We start from the raw sequence: 17101 nt of genomic DNA on the forward strand, positions 1-17101 counted from the left end.
TTCTGGATCTGCACATAATCAATGAATTCTTGGCTCTCTTGAGATATTCCCTACTCAATCAACAAACACGCATCTGGAGCTTCGTTTTAAAATTCATACATTTTCCCTGTGCTGAGATCCTCTGTATTTTTTCTTTCCTTTTTCTTTTGTATCAGTCTTTCTATTTATTTTTCATGACTGTCTACAGAAACCAGAAAACCACAAACAAAATATATTGATTTTCACCTGGAATAAGGTGGGCTATTAAAGCCTCCAGCACTCCAGAGACAGTATTTGCGTGAAAACTCTGTCCCTCAGAATGCTGCCTCTATAAAGGCATCAACAAATAATCAAATTCTGGCAACTCTTGAAACTTACTCTTCTTTGACTTTCAGTCTGAATAATTTATTTTCTGTTTGAGCTTCCTGGAATGAAGTATTCATAACACTGATGGGGCTAGGATGCTACACTGAACACACGAAAGCTATGGTTTGATGATTCAATCTTGAAAATACTAAATCTCAGGATAAATTTTTCTTTGCAAGATATACTTATACTTAGAGAACAGCAAAGTAACCTTATTGAGATGAGATACAGACAAATAGTACATCAGCACAGGGTAAAACTAAGTCACACAGGAAAGAAAAGGGCTGCTTGAATGAAGAAATTGAAGGAAGGGGATTTACTTTGTTCTGATTAAAAATCCTTGGATAATTTTTACCTGTCTTGTAAGCTCCACACTTTGAGGGAGATTGATGTAATTGACCCATCTCTGCTGGTGCTTTAAATGGACATAGAGCCACAATGATAAATATTATGTCTTCTAAGATTCTCTTCAAATGAAAACCAACCAACCAAACAAGAACGCTTTCAAAGCTCAGAGTAGTAGGACCTGCTCCACAGTTCTGGAGGATGATCACTGACCTCTGACTGCAGCTCTTAGACATCTCTGCTTGCCTCGCACACCACTAAGGTTCCCCGTCCTTCACTCAAGACATTGCTTTCCTCACCTGGCAAAAATGGTCAAAACAGGGTGACACACGGCAGCGTTTGCTGTCAGTCCCCAGTGCTGTGTTGCCAAAGGTCTTTCAGTCCCAACCAAGTTGTTGAACAACTTTACAGCTTGTCAAAGCCCCTGTCTGCCTTCAGGCTATATTTTAGCGATTCATCTCCCTTGACGATGTCTTGGTAGTCCAGGGGTAACACCAGTTCTCTGCCAGACATGGATTTCAATGGGTATTTTTTCTGCAAGGGAGGGGAAGGGAGAGAAGAGAGAAAGGGTCGAGTTCTGTCAGCTCCTTGCCCACAGGGTTCTACCAGAGTTGGGACGTGACCCCCCTCAGGCACATTTACAGCATGCTAGGCTCGGCTCTGGTGCACGGTAATGGGAACTCACACGAAGGAGAATGCACAGAAATACAAGACTGTAGGAAGTGAAAACAGTTGAGCCCTTTATCTCTTCAATTGGTTTCTCAGAATGGGAAACCTGATTAAGCCTCTCATTTCAGGGTATGAATCACGTCTGACAAAACAGCTCCGGTACAGAGTAGATTCTCCCTGTAAGATCTGTGTCTCTAATCATGCTCAGAAAATGCCGAATATCACGGAGTCCTCCAAGGAGGCCTAAACTCTTTACTAGGAGTTAAGTATGTTGAGATGCAAGGAAAGCAATCTACTAGGAAGACATTAGATTCAGAAGACTGATTTTTATGTGATAGTTTACTGTATGAATTAAAGGCAATGCATCGAGCCTCGCCTAAAATGCAAAAAGCAGGCAGCAGAGGTGCTGGACTGGTTGTGGATAATCCCGACAACTGAAGCACACTTAACCCTCTGAACAGGGATGCTGAGGACTGAGAATCTGTCAGCTGACCAGAAACATGCTTACGCAGGCCTGGGGACTTAGCCAGTAGATGCAGAGGATTTGACACTTGCTGTTTTTTCTCCTTGGGAACACGCAGTCTCTGAGATAAGATGAGCGCTTGTCGAGGCACAGCTCTCCTGCAGGTGAAGAACAGTCCTTCCCTTTGCCATCTGGCAGGGTGTTGACAGATGATTAAATGAGGAATGGCCATAGACACTCCATGGAAGGAGGTGGCAGCAGAGTTTTTCTCTTACTCCTTGCAACAAAATTGCTCCTACATTACCCAGGATTAATGTAGGAGGAGAACATGAGAGGTCTACAGCTCCTCAAAGCACCCCACTTTAGTTACTTCATCAAAACTGATTTATGTGTCCTTCCGTCTCTCAGATGACAACACAGTTGTGACCTTTCTCCCTGCTAATTTGTGAACTTTTGCTTCTGAACTCATCTGCTAAAAAGTTCCTAAAGCACACGAAGCACGCATTACATAAGGCAACTTGATACCCCCAAGGTCTAAAACACTAGATGAAAGGATGACAAAGATAAAATTTCCAAGTGCAAAAACTTATCGCAGAAGCCACTGATCTTTATAAGAAATTACATTGTGGGGGGAAAAAAAAAAAAATTAAAAAAATCCTTCAGAAATAAGGATACAAGGGAAAGGGGAAACTGCATAGAGGTTCCCATGATTAATTACTATCAATATTTGCATTATTTCTGTAACTGCATCTCCTAGTCGTGGACAAGGACCTCTTGTGCTAACTACTAACATATTAATTTTTGAGGCGTATCTGTGCAGTGTTTGACAGCCGTTGTCATTAAAACATGAGGCACTTTGTAGCCTTGCCAACAGACCCAGCTTCTCCTTGTTAACCGTAATTGGCATGCCGGTGCTAACTCCTTGCTCTCCGGGATGTCAGAGGAAGCACTGTGTGTCTCATTACTAAACCAAGAACTGCAGTGTGGCATTTAAAAGGCAATGAGAACAATGAGGCAGTGTAAGAAATCCCTGTGATGTTTCTAATGGAAAAAAAACATGACGAGTTCCTGAGGAGAAGCCCACCTCATACTTTTTTGCCTTTTCCAGGTATCACCGCGAATGACCTTGTTGCCTCTTTTACGCTTGCTGTAAATAAGAAAGAATTCCCCCGAAGTCAGTGGAATTACATAGCTGTAAAACTTGCAAGAGAAGAGATTGTACAGCATAAAATAAGGTGGCAGATAGTGCCTGGCATTTTTGACTAAATCTAAGATTAAATCTATTTTCAGACTGTCAAAAACAAAGAGGGAAGTTTGCTTTATCTCGCTATTGAATGACAACACATTTCTTAGGGCTGCAGTCAGACACGCCTGGTAACTGGCTAATACCATAGAATCACAGAACGGTTTGGGTTGGAAGGGACCATAAAGGCCATCTAGTCCCAACCCCCCTGCCCCGGCCAGGGCCACCTTCCCCCAGCCCAGGTTGCCCAAAGCCCCGTCCAACCTGGCCTTGAGCCCTGCCAGGGAGGGGGCAGCCACAGCTTCTCTGGGCAGCCTGTGCCAGGGCCTCACCCCCCGCACAGGGAGGAATATCTTCCTCATATCTAATTTGAAACTCCCCTCTGTCAGTTTAAAGCCGTTACCCCTCATCCTGTCCCCACACCCCCTGATCCAGAGCCTCTCCCCCCTTTCCCGCAGCCCCTTTCAGCCCTGGGGGGCCGCTCTAAGGTCTCCCCGCAGCCTTCTCTTCTCCAGCTGAACCCCCCAACTCTCTCAGCCTGTCCTCACAGGGGGGTGCTCCAGCCCCTGAGCATCTTTGTGGCCTCCTCTGGACCTACTTGAGCAGGTCCGTGTCCTGGGGGCCCCAGAGCTGGACAGAGACAAGGCTTGTCTGTATGAGTTGTGTGTATACAAATTGCTTATTTATATAAATGGACAAGATTTCACCTCCACCAGGCTGTGCAGAGAAGCTTTGCTGAGAAAAACACTCAGGAGCTGACACCAGAATCCAAGGTGCTCTACTGGGTTATGGGATTGAGATCCCTCCCGAGCTTGGATATTTTCTTTCATCTATCTTTCACTGCTCTTGTACATATTTGCATGCCTGTGAGGGTGAGGGGGTTTGGAAAAGTTAAGAGTATTCTAAAACACTGATGCAGTCTGTGCCCTTTAACTCTGGAGAGAGACAGTAAATTAGACATTATGATGTTTTGTGCTATTGTTTAGAAATGTAAGGAATAATCTAGTGTGACGTTTAGTGTCATCAGTTCTTCTTTGTGCACATGCTTATTTCTACCCCGCAAGACAACACTCTGGCACTTAAAAAAAGTTGCTGTGGAGATGTCTGAAAAAAAAGCTTCCAGTGGGGGAACAAAGTAAGATGTAGGTGGCTATTGAAAACCTGGGACCCAAAGTTCCTCATAATGGCACCAAATGACATCAAAAGCCAGGTAACAAGAAAAGACTCACAGAGTGAATGCTCTGTGCTGGTTTGCAGCCTCATCCAAAGATCACAAAGTCCCTGAGTCAAAACATGACTCAGGCTGTGCCCTCGCTGAGAAGCTGTCACCAGAAAGAACAAAAAAGCAGCACATATTTCTTGAGTGGAAACTCAACACGTTCCATGAAGCATCAGTAGTAAACGGAAAAAAAAAAAAAAATCCAGAAAGATTTTCCTGTTCTCATCCTTAATCTTTCCTGATGCCTTATAACTTCCTATCAGTGTTTGACTAAGAGAGCAGCTTACTCACTTCTCAACTGCTCGTTATGCCTTGTCTGTAATTTCAGCTGCAGTTAAAGAGCAGACTGCTTAGAGCTTCAGATCACCAGTACCAGCGGATTCTGCGGGACTCCAAATCTTCAGGAGAGTGTTCTAATAAGAAAACAATCCTGGTTTGATCCCACTGGAGCATTTTCCCAGTTTCCTGAACATAGACTACGTTAGAGACATGAGTGCTGCCAAGACTTTGGAAAGTCATAGTAACTGTTTGACTTACTGTGAGGCATTTACACCCACCACGGAGACAGTGGCATTGCAGAATTCAAATAACACAGCCAACGTGCACAGCAGAATTAAACTAATTATCAAGACCACTGTTGACTTTCTTTTCCCATACAGTTTGTCTTTCTAATTACAGCTACAAATATACAGTCTAGATGACCCACTTCACATGTATATTCACCAAATACCGAAAGATCCCCCCATGCAATTCCAGATGCAATCAGTTGATGGTTAACGCCAGAGTCGCTCTTTGGAGAATTGGCGTCAACTCTAAACACTTATTAATTAAATCCAAAGATACTTCTGGGAGGCATTTCATTTTTTCTGAGTCAGCATAACCTCACCTAATATCTGGGAGCGTTACTCCTCCCACTGTGACTTGCTGTGCTTAACACAACCCTGGGCAGCTACTTAGGGGCAGAGGACACCGCTCTGTGGTGCCCTGCGTGTTGCGTATCTATTCGCACTCCTGGAAAATGTGCTACTCTTATTTACTTCTGCGACACATTGCACCTGCCCCAGCCTCCTCAAAGCACGGGACAAAAGGGAGTTTGGCATCTCTTTTGGACTCTGTACCCTTTCGAACAGAAGGGACTGACCTCTAGCTCCCTTCTGCCACTTCCATGACAGGGGATGACATTTTCTAGACATCATCTGACACCCCCTGGAAACAAAATGTGCTTATTCAAAGCAGTCTGCTCTGTCTGAATAGTGATTTTGGAGGGGGAAGGGTGCTTGCCTCTATATTTTGCTTGTTTGTTTGTTTGCCATTCTTAACTGCACATATTTGCATAAAAGAAGGAATGTTGTATCATCTTCTCCCAGAGCTTATCCCTCATGTGACTCCTGTTGATGACAACTTAATCATTTCCACAGCAACCAGGATCATGACACCTAATAGGGTAGAAGCGGCAGGAACAGATGATCTCTCTGAAAACAGAGATCCTCTTCCATGTACATAAATACTCTGAAAAAAAAAAAAAAAAGAGCGAAACAGAAATACAGAAAATATCTGCCACAAAAATGTTCTTACAGGGAACGGCAGTCATTTCTTTCTTTCGTTGTCTGTCTGCTGCTTCTTAACAGCACAACGTTATACTAGGTTACATGGTTTAAAACGGTATTAGACGACAGAGCTAGTACTGGGGACGGAGAGCATCCTTGGTCAGACTGGTAAGGCAGATTTACATGCAGTCCCTCTGCCAGGCACAGCCCGCATTGTCGGTGGTTGCAGAGGAACTGTTCCTGGGCTGTTTGGCTTTAGCAACTTTTGCTGAGTTTGGTCTAAACCACGAAAATATCTAAAATCATGACCCTAAAGCCTTACTTTAATTAATTTCAGGTGGTTTGACAATATTCCTTTTTGTGATAAACCAAACCCCAAACCTCTGTTCTTACTAGGGAGACGCTTTTCATGTAACCTGTCTGAATAAGCACCTCAAAATCTGACCTCGCAGCTCCTCCAGTAAATGAGTAACGTGCCACAATGCAGCACGTAGCGAGCAGACCTGAGCTGCTTCTCTCCAGAGCAGGTACTGATGATCAAAGCAGCAGTGCTTGGTTCCCGTGTTAAGTATAAATTACTCAACGATTGGGTTTTAGGAAAAGCAGATTCTTCTCCGGCTCCTCTTTGTCTGCAGCGCGGTGACATCCAAGGTGTAGGCTGCTTCCCTACGGCTTGTTTTACGTCCTGAAGCTCCTTAAATTAATTGCAGCTGCACAGGTAGACGGAAATAGCTGTGTTGTTTTCACCCTTTGGGATGGATCACAGATGATTGCTTAGTTTCGGGATGGCCAATTGCATGGAACTCAGATTTATTTAACCTCACCTCCCATGCCAAGCTCTGCTGGTGGCTCAGGGCCACGTGGAGACTCTGCTGTGCCACACTAGGGTCAGCGTCTGGCGTGTGGTCACATCAAACCTGCAGGTGATGAAACTGCTGAAGAAACTAATACCTGAAACAGGAATAAACTAAGTAAAGCTGCCAGCAGAATAGATTATTAATCACCCTGCCTTGCGTTTGAAAATTAATGCTACAGAGGGACAGGGAGCAATCTCACTCCCTCTCCAAGGGAATAAATCTGATAAAGGCAGGAGCTGCTAAACTTAAGATCTGTGGCCCTCAAGTGTGTGTTGGTGGTAATGCGTGTGGAAACACGGAGGCAGGCGAGTGTTCCCACGCCGATGGAGACAGATGCTAGAAGAGAGACCTGAGAGTGAGTGGAGGAAGCTGTGGCGCAGGGACCAGTGTGGAGCAGGGAATGTTACCCCAAAAATAGCTTTGAAATGCGCAGGCTCCTGGAAGAGCCCCAAAGCCCTCTCGCACCAGTTAAAGCCTTTCAATGACCAGCCACCAAAAGCAGGGTGACAGCCCACGAGATTTCCAGCGGGGCTTTCGCCTTCGATCCAGTCTCCTGCATAAAGTCAGCTCATGTAGTGAAAACCGGGCCACAAATGAAATCCATTTCTTTTTTTTTTTTACAGTTGGGATGGGTTTGGATTTAGATCTGGGAAATTTCAGCTGAAAAGCTGGTGATAATATTAGTACAGAAATATTTGTACCTGTCTAGGTCAAATTACTCCAGTGACATCTCCTGCTACTGGTTGGTAGCCAGAAGGGAGCTGAGGATTATACAGCAAGTTTTAGGCAAAGGAGAAAAGCATGAATGTCTCATTGACTAGCATAAGCCCCACTGCTAAAACTGGTTTATCTGGAGTTTATGTCTTCAAAACAGCAGATAATCTCTTCTCCGAATTTCTGGAGGTGACTAAATAATGATACTTTTTCATTAGTTTTACCATGAGCACTCATGGTTTTAAATCCTCCGCTGCTGTAAATGGGTGTTAATGCAGGAGACATAAACCTCAACAACAAACTGCAGGTGGTCAGCTCCTGTGGGGGGTGAAAAAATAAAAAAATAAAATGTGGCTACATAGAGTTTAAGGGATCAGAAAGAAAAGGATCACCACTTTTTTTCCCTCATCATTACTTTACATGAGCTCTGCAACGATTTGGGGTCTGGCGTATGAATTTTGAAATGCTTTAAACTGGACATGTTCCCTGGTGACTTCTTGAGTGCTCAGAGGAATGTAAATCTGCCAGGTTTTATTGCTGGCCACCCACAAATTCAGGTCATTTATCAAAGAGCTTTCTACACGTTCACCCAGGAGTCTTGCCCTGTCATCTTTCTCACAGGATGTACCGGGGCAGCCTCACGGAACTGTTTAGTCACACAGGGATTCTGTTGCAAGTAACTCCATTGTATGCAAATAGATAAAAATTTCTAAAAAAAAGAAAATTTGAGATACCTGAGACATGAACAGAACTATTCACAAAGCCAGGTACAGATTTGATTTTTGAATGGACAAAGCAAATCTTTCTGTGACAATTTCAAGCATTATCGTATTTTTCACTGATTTTCCCCTTGTGCTCCAAGTGGCAAATGTTTCTTCCTGGCAGAAGGTACATGGCTGGTACATACATACAGTCAGGAGGATTTTAGCAACAACAAAAATATCCAAATTGCCCTTCCAGTGAGCCATCAAAGGACTGGGCCTTGGTTTGTACACACACTTCAGGCAAACACTATGAACACTTTATGCAAAACCAATTACTCGCTAATCAAAAGAAAGGTGTGATGTGCAGCACAATTTCCCAATTATTGTCACTTTTTTTTTTTTTTTTTTCCCAACGCATTTTCTCCCAGCTTACTTTTCACGTCGCCCCTAAATTTCCAGCAATCTGTTTAACTCTATCTGGAAATTAACTCTGTCCCAGCCAAACCCAGCACAATTAGCCATGTGAAACAAAGACTTTCTGACCTGTGTAAACAGATGCGGCTATAAAGCATCCTCATTTTTTAATCAGTGTTGTTTCTGTGGCATGCTTTTACTAAGATACGCTCCTCTGCTGAGAAACACATTATCCAGGTTTTGGTGGCTGAGTCTCGTGGTTTGCTCTAGCTCTTTGCTGAAGACCATGGCATTCCTTTAGCTGCAAACACTGGATTACCAAAAGGCCTTTATTATCTATATCCACACACTTAAAAAAAAAGAAGAAAAAAGTGTTTATCCGGACTGATATATTGGAAGAACTGTCATACAGAAAGCCTTGGGTGTGACAAAGCTGTGGGCCACTGTATCAAATGCATCTCATTACTATAGAACCTTTTTACCACTTTCTCAGTCATAGAAATCTATTCCTGAAAGAACTGATATTATATCTATGCCTGTGGGCAAAACCTTACGTGCAAAAATGCATAACCTGCAAATCCTATGGCCTTTACACCTACACCGAAATATTTATTGACCTCAGAGAAGGTTGGGTCATCAGTGTGTCAGCAGTTGAGTATCTCTGTGTAGAAAGAGGCAGAGCCAAAGAGGATCTGTAAATGCTGTTGAAAACAAGAGCACTCCAAAGAAATTTTCTTCACCCTTAGTTTCTCAGAGTCACTTCCTACCGAGTGCCAATGTGATCATCAAGGACAGCCAGCTCCTTCCCCACTTCCATTGCTCTGGAGAAACATTCAGGTGTTGAGTTACTGCTTGGATGAGCTGCTAGAGAACAGTAATAAAGAGCCAGATCTGACAGATAAACGATATATTTACATAATGTAACTTATATTCATGTAATAAATCTACTTCATCAGCTTTTATCGACAGTTCTGGTCTGGAGCTACAGATCTGTAAATAGCTGTGTAGTGCTGTCAGTTTGTAAAACTCTCTTTCGAGTACAACAGCTAATTCTCCCTCTCTGGAAGATTTTTTTTTTTTTTTCCCCCAAGTTAAAAAGGCAGACCATCCATGTGGCTGCAAACAAGGAACTGAAATGTGTTTTTATTATTAGATGGCACCAGCCGAAAGATTTTCTGCCTTTTACTGTCTTCAGAGTCTCCCTGAGGTCACCCATCTCGGAGAGAGACTGCACGGAAAGACAATCTCAAAAAGATATTTCACATCTGCCAAGCCTGCCTTCTGCACGGCAGAGAAGGGTGCACCGAAGCACCTGTGCGTTGGCTCCCGGCTCTGCCAGGGGAAGGGATGAGCGAAACCACGCAGGTTTGTGCGTGAAGAAAAGAGCAGGAACAGGCGAGCCCGTGTCTGCTCCAGTCTCACAGAATGCTCTCTCGGAGCCCTTTGGCCGCACAGCTCCTGAAAATGAGCCAGGGCTTGGTAGCTGCAAAAGAAGGCTGTTTGCCACGTGAACCAAAATGCCCCTCGTGTTACGCAAACCCCGCAACGCCTCAGATGGTGTGTTAGAGACAGAGCTATTTCCAAACGAGGCTATTTCTTAAAGCCTCTCTCATGGAGAGCTGGTACTCTCAAAATACTTGTACCACATCTTCCAGTGGCTCAATCTGTTGCACCGTGTGGTTCCAAAAACAGAAACGCTGTATCGAAGTGCCAGAGGAAAAATAAAAAAAAAAAAAACAACATATTGTTATTTTTCCCTCTCTATTGATCTCACAGAGGTGAAGAGCTATCAAACAGTTTCGACGCTTCAGGAAGATGTCAGCTGAGTTTCAAACCCTGTCCTGCGATAATTTGAACTAGCGTGCAATGCCGACAGCAAGCAGTGGATGCCTTTCTCTCTTATCAGGTTGTTTTCAGCATGGATTTCAAAATTAAGTAAACTGAAATTTCAATGAAAAATATATATTAAAAAAAAAAAAAATTACCTAAGGCTTGTCCCTCCTTCTGTCTTTCAGAAGCATTATCACAAAAGATTTGCATTGACAATCTAAAGCAGGAAAGAAAAGTGAAACAGGACTGGCAGCAGCAGGACTTGAGATGGGCGGATGGAACCAGTCAGACTCTGCCTTTTCTGAGTTTTGTTAACACTCGTGGCTTCTGCAAAACAAGGAAAGACAGGATGCAATACTGCTTGCTAAAGCCAGTAACAGCCTTTTCTGTCACAGAAAGGTCCTCCTTTCCGCGCATTTCGTGGGACTCTGGCTTGAAAAGGTCAGCAGCAGTGTTTCAGTTGCTCTTCAGATGTATGGGGACACATTAAAGCAGAAGGCATGCAGCACATGACATTCGCCTTGTAGAGGATGACCGATGCCTTCCGAGGGATAAGTGCAGCTACGCTGAGCTGCAGCAGGAGGGATTCCTCCTCCAAGGGAAGCGAATCTGCAGTACGAGCCAAGGTCATTTCAGGCACAGCCTATGGCACTTAGACGTTGAAATGTATTTTCAGCAACTAGATCAGACGTTGCAAACCTTCACAGATTTGGGGACAAAGAGACACCAGTCAGGTGAACCACCAGAAATTTCTTAAGGATTTTTTAAGGAATCGGACTTTAATTGTTGGACTGAGCAATTGAAACTAACACTGCCGGGAAAGTTCGTAGCCCGGCTGAACTGTACATTTGAATCTCCCCGGTTTATTTGCCCTTGTTTAAATGTTAAGGAGGAAATCCTGCTGCAGAAAAAGCATCTGCAATCTCCATCATCCCTGGCGAACGGTGCCTACGCATCCTCAGGGCTTCTTTATCTGCTGTCTCTGAGATGAGGCAAACGGCACATCAGAATTTTGGGACTGCTGAGTCTGGAGCTTGGAGTATGACACCAGGACGGTTATGAGATTATTTCTGACATAATGACAGAGAAATATTAAATAAAAAGTTAAAAATAGCTTGTGCAATAGCTAAAGCAGAACCATTTGAAATGCATGGGGTTACTGCCCCTCCAAGAAATGTCTGCTGCGCTCTACTCTGCTGTGCCCGTGCTTACACCCACTTGCCGTAGCACCAAGCGCAGCACTGGGGTGACGGACATTCGTGTGGGGGTACCTCAGCTATTTCCTACAGGATCTGTCCCCTGGAAACAGCTCTCAGTTACCACAAAAAACGGAGAGGCAGCAATAAGAAAGTTTGTGCAAGTGGCTTAATTTTGTTTCATTTTATAGAACTCTTTCAGAGGCAGTTGAATTATCGGTAACATTTATATAACTTTTTGCGTAATCAGCCAAGATTTAATTGCCATCAGTGGTGAAATCTCCACTGATACCATCCAGTGATGGTATTTACTGCTTGATCTTTGACATCTTTATCCACATACCCCTACGTAGAATAACAAATTCTGCAACCTTCTTCAACAGGTACACATGAAAAAAACATCCCCGTCTCCATCTCTATTCTCCTTTCCCTCCCCACACTTTTGATTTCCCCAAAGGCTGTCAAAAGGAAAAACATATCCTTTTTTTTTTTTTGGTCTCAGTTTTCAAGTCCAAGCTTTATCTAGCTGCTCAGACAAATCATCTGGCTCCAGTGGTTTACTCCGGCATTTTCCTGACAAAAAAAATATATAGTCACAGAAAGGTATTAGCTTGCTTCTTACTTTCCTCCTAATAAGTGGCATCTGTAGAGGATGGTGTGAGGATGTAATCAACTCGCAAGGTATGAACTGATAAAAACAATAAAGAGAGAACACATAATGGCATCTCTGCTAAATAAAGACATCTCCTTTGCTTTTCATTGATAGTGTTCCTTTGTTACCATAAAAGCCTGCACTGCCAACATTTACATGTGATCTAATTCCCAGTCAAACCTGTTTCAGATTCTTCGGTTGTTTTGATTACCGGTGACGAGAGGAAAAGAAAGGGCAGGATGGAAGAGCTGTCCACCAGTAACAGTCACATGATAGAAATATAGACTCTTTCTTTCTCCCTCTCAGAATTAAAAGGATTTGCTGGCCCGGATTTCCATCTCATTTCCTTTTTCATTCAGAGTGACAGTTATTTGATTCTGTGTGGCATGTCAACAGTTTGGATAAACTAATGTACACTGCTAGGGCTATATTTATGGCAGGAACATCTCCTCTTTAAAAACATAGCTTAGAGATTTACTGACTAAACTACTATGAACTATTCCATTTTCTTTATGTCCTTAGCAGTAATATTTATTTTATTCATTTTAGCTTGGAGGCATTGCTTGGTTTTGTTTTTATAGGCATCTGATTGCAAGTCCCCAGGAGAAGTTCTCAGTTAAGAATCCAGACATTAGATCATTCAGTCTCCTCCCAAATCTGGAAAGACCCTGTTATACGAATTAGAGTTTAGTTCATGCTTCCATATCTGCTAAGATTAGTAACAACACATCAAACTCTCTACCTATTCACAGACAGCTCAACCACTGCAGCTGTACTGTATGGATAGACCAAAAAAAAAAAAAATTACAAGAGAAATACAGTAATTTTCAATCGACTACTGAAGTTTATCCAACCTCAAATACCTCCAGGAAGTAGCATTTGGTCCACACATATCTCAAAGCATTAGACAGCTAGTATCAGTTCCAGTACTACATACTGCACTACAGGTGTCCCCAGTACCTCCAGTAACTGCCATCCATTTCCTTGTACTTTTGCACGACCGCTTGATGCCCAGCTCTCCTTACTCAAACATTGACTTATTGTCGCACCAGCTTGGAGTTCTTCTCCATATGTGCCTGTTCTAAGTGCTCCTTGGAGAGATATCAAATGGGGAAACAGGACTAGATGCCTTTCACCCAAATGAAGATGACATGTTCCTTCCTCCTGCCAGAAGTATGGCTAAAATGGAAAATGTTGGAGTTGTCCATCTCTGTATATCTTTCCTGGACTCAATCTTCCCTCATTATTTCATTCACTTAAGAAAATCATCGCTTTAAATAAAATATCCTTCAGTTTTTGAAGGGTGCTTCACGCTAGACTGACAGACCAACAGATTTTCCTCTATTTCCAGAAAACAGATAGAAATGGCAGTGGGATCACGTCACCTACTACACTTCAGGCCTTGCTGGCCAAGACCACCTTCACTACATTGCCAAGACCCCTGACCACCATCACTACACCTTACCACTTCAGTTATTTATTTCCTTGCTGAGACTAAGACTAAATGAATGCCATTAAACCAATTCTTTAGACACTTATCTGCCAGGAACACGAAGAGAACTCACTTCCCCAGAATGACACAAGACAATAATCGCTGTTGGAAGCAAAATTTAGAAGGGAAAGATATTACAGACCACCGGCAGTCTCCTGAGCCATCCCCACAAAGATTTCTTTGTAGGAGGAACAATGGATGAAACAGATAGAAACTGGCAAGGACTGTAGTTGTCAGATTGAGAGGACACAGATAAAGACCAGGGATTTCTCCATTTACAGGGCAAGAGGGTGCAGACTGGTGGAGTTTTGAGTATATCTGCTAGAAAGGACAGAACTATTGATCTGTATTGAAGGGGAGGGGAGTGCTGGTGGGAAAGGAAAGAGTGGCTAAAAATAAAACAGTAATTCTGTTTTTTTTCAGTCGGCAAGAAAAAAGAAAATGTCCGTTCCTGTTCTGCTCAGCAAATCAAAGACTTGGTGATTTATAATCTGAATAATAGACCTGGCTTCCAATCTGCCCAATTTCCCACCTGCTCTAAGTCCACACCTGATCTGTCAGCAGCAGAGATGAAAGGGATTGATCTGTGACTTTGTTGGTATAATAAATGCTAGTGCATACAGATGAGGATTTTCCTTATCATTGGCTTCCTCAAATCATGCCAGCTACAGATGTATGACTATAAACACTGACATTTCTGTTATTCTCTGTCTTCTTCTTGGAACCCCTGTCTGCCTGCAAGGGACTGTGAGGAAAATGAGAGGGGCTGCTTGTCTTGGTGAGAGGGAGGGAGGTAGACCAGCACAGACACAGCCTTACCATTTGATATCGCTGGGGCTTGTCATTTCTATCTTTTGTAATGGTTTTCAAGAGGAAACAGTTCCCTTCTGTACCTCTGCCACAAGCTAGTACGCAACCAGCCTTAAAAAGAGAGGAATATTATTTTCTTTAAGCAACATAATATTTTCCATCCAAAAGAACAGTCCATATTATTCTCTGAACCTTCAACATCCTCCCTTCTCTTTTGCTGCTTTCCTCTCCCCTTCAGGCTTTTCCCTTTTCTGATCCTCTACCTGTTTTGTCTTGGTCTGGAGCCTTTGGAAAAACAGACTGGACTCCTTTTAAAAGCCAGTCTCAGTCAGAAGAGCATGCGTTTCATTGAGACGTAGTGAAGTTTATATTTCCACAAAAATTTCTTGATGAATAGGGCGCAAAATGCAACAAAAGCAGAGTCAAAAGGTCACAGAATCACAGAATCGTTCAGGTTGGAAAAGCCCCTCGGGATCATCGAGTCCAACCCTCAGCCCGACTCTACAAAGCTCTCCCCTACCCCACATCCCCCACAGCTCATCCCAACGGCCCTGAAACCCCCCCCCGGGATGGGCACTCCCCCCTCCCTGGGCAGCCTGTTCCACTGTCTTTCTGTGAAAAAGATATATATTTCCTGTTGCCATTTAAAAGATGAAAGCAGAAATAAAGCTCCAAAATAAACCCCCGTTTCCCTCCAAGACGAGTGTTTTTAAAAACGTCCAAAGTATAACAGCAATAACAACAGGGGGATACCATTAATTCAAACCTTTTATTCCCCTCATTCTTCTTTTTTTTTTTTTTTTATTCTTTTCCTTTGTGTTTTGGCAGCTGTGAATAATTCCGTACCCTGGAACTGTTTTGCAGGCTATTAATGTCTGTGACCTTTTACAACAGCAGCTCTAGTTTCCAGTCCTTACTTGAAGTGTTACCTAATAGGAATTTAACGTGACTGAGCACCCTCCTACACTCACAGACACACCCACGCTCACCCCTTTCTGAGACATGCAGAAATAGGCTCCATCCAATCCGCATCCTGAAAAAAATTTCACTTCATCAGAGAAGTAAATAACTTGTAAATAACTGTGTTCCATGGCAGTGGGGAACAACCACATAAAATTACAACCTTCTTAAGTTCTCTTGGGGAAATAAAAGGACTGATATTACAGTGGGATGATTTCATTATATAAGAAAATAAGATCTCATTAAATCTGAGCCATTATGGGGTTCTCCTCTGAGTTAGCTCTGCTGCTGCTTTTACTTTGGAAGAGTGTGTAAAGAACCTGTACGTGATTAAACAGATATCAAGAGCATTCTCCAACTCTACGATCAAATGCGGCTCTAGTTCCTTTTAGATTCATTTAATCAAAGAGGTTAATGGACTGGAGTCGAGCTATCAGCAGCCCAGTGCTGCTGCAAGAGCCTCCCATGATGGGCACAAACGGCAGGTATCCTCTTGCAAAACATAGATAGAGTGGGCTGCAGATATGTAGGATGAAAAGGTTTAAAAAAAAAAAAAAAAAGATATTTTTAAGAGTCCTTTACGCTCATGTGTAATTTCAAGGTACACCTTTCTTCACTTAGGAGCCAAAGATTGGTCAAAAGGGTTTGCAGAATATTTGTGGGGTGTTTGGGTTGTTTTGTTGTGTTTTGCTTTGTTAACAGGTTAAATGAATTGCCTCAATGGGTGAAGAATTACCCAACTTAACCCCTGACTAGATTTATGCTTTTATAGAAGTCAAACTTAAGTTCCTAAATGTTGCTACTCCAGATAAAATTAGAAGTGAGATATTAAAAGAAACTGTAGAGATGTACAGGACTCCAGCAGTGCCTAAAGCCAGACATGAATATTGTAGAGCAGTAAGTGCATGTATAAGATCTTTTTGGAAAGAAAAAAAAAAAACAAACCCCAAAAAAACCCACATAGATTTAGGGACTCCAAAGTTTTATTCCTGTATCTGACTTAGTTATGTCCCTTGCCAGCTGCCATAAGACATTAACTTCATTGATAAAATTTTCGGGGTCTCTATTTCTCTTGGTTCGGGCTTTTCATTTTTTTCCAGTCACACAGACCGATGAGCAGGGCTTTCTGGACAATTTCCTCTGAAATCCATTTGTCAGGAAAAAATGAGTTTCTGACAAAACAAAACATTCTAAGAATTTGTCTTTTTCATGGTATATATCAAATGTTCATAAAAATGTGTTCAATTACATTCTTTTTAGATGGAGCGCTTCACATTCTCTGATGAGAAGCTGACAATTTGTAAGGCAAATGAAGATAAAAAATGTTCTGGCCTGGTTTGAGTTTACATTTTTCATGGAGAAATCCCTCATCACACATACCTGTAGTAAACTGCCTGTCTGATCTGGGACCCACTGTAATAGCAGAGCTGATGGCCTCCTGGAGAAAAATAAATAAATAAATAAATAAAATTGTTCCTTTCCTTAATAAAGTCTCTTTAAAGTTGGAAATAAGGGAGGGAACGTTGTGAGTGCAGGGGAACATTTTAGGATTCCTGAGAACTCCTCAGTTCCTTTTTCCAAAATGGACTGTGAGTTCTCGTACTGTGTATATGGTACCTTGCACAATGATGACCCGTCATC

The 17101-nt window shown here is 42.7% G+C and overlaps 1 long non-coding RNA gene across 1 annotated transcript; it reads right to left on the reverse strand.

Moving 5' to 3' along the window:
* Positions 1-350: 350 nt before the first annotated feature.
* Positions 351-3601, reverse strand: LOC113481806. Its single transcript, XR_003398732.1, has 3 exons — positions 3442-3601; positions 2193-2202; positions 351-361 (listed from the first exon to the last, which is right to left on the reverse strand). It is a non-coding gene; the product is annotated as an uncharacterized LOC113481806 (long non-coding RNA).
* Positions 3602-17101: the final 13500 nt, after the last annotated feature.

Source organism: Athene cunicularia, assembly GCF_003259725.1.
Source record: "Athene cunicularia isolate RWA chromosome 6 unlocalized genomic scaffold, athCun1 chr6_part2, whole genome shotgun sequence".
NCBI lineage: Eukaryota > Metazoa > Chordata > Aves > Strigiformes > Strigidae > Athene > Athene cunicularia.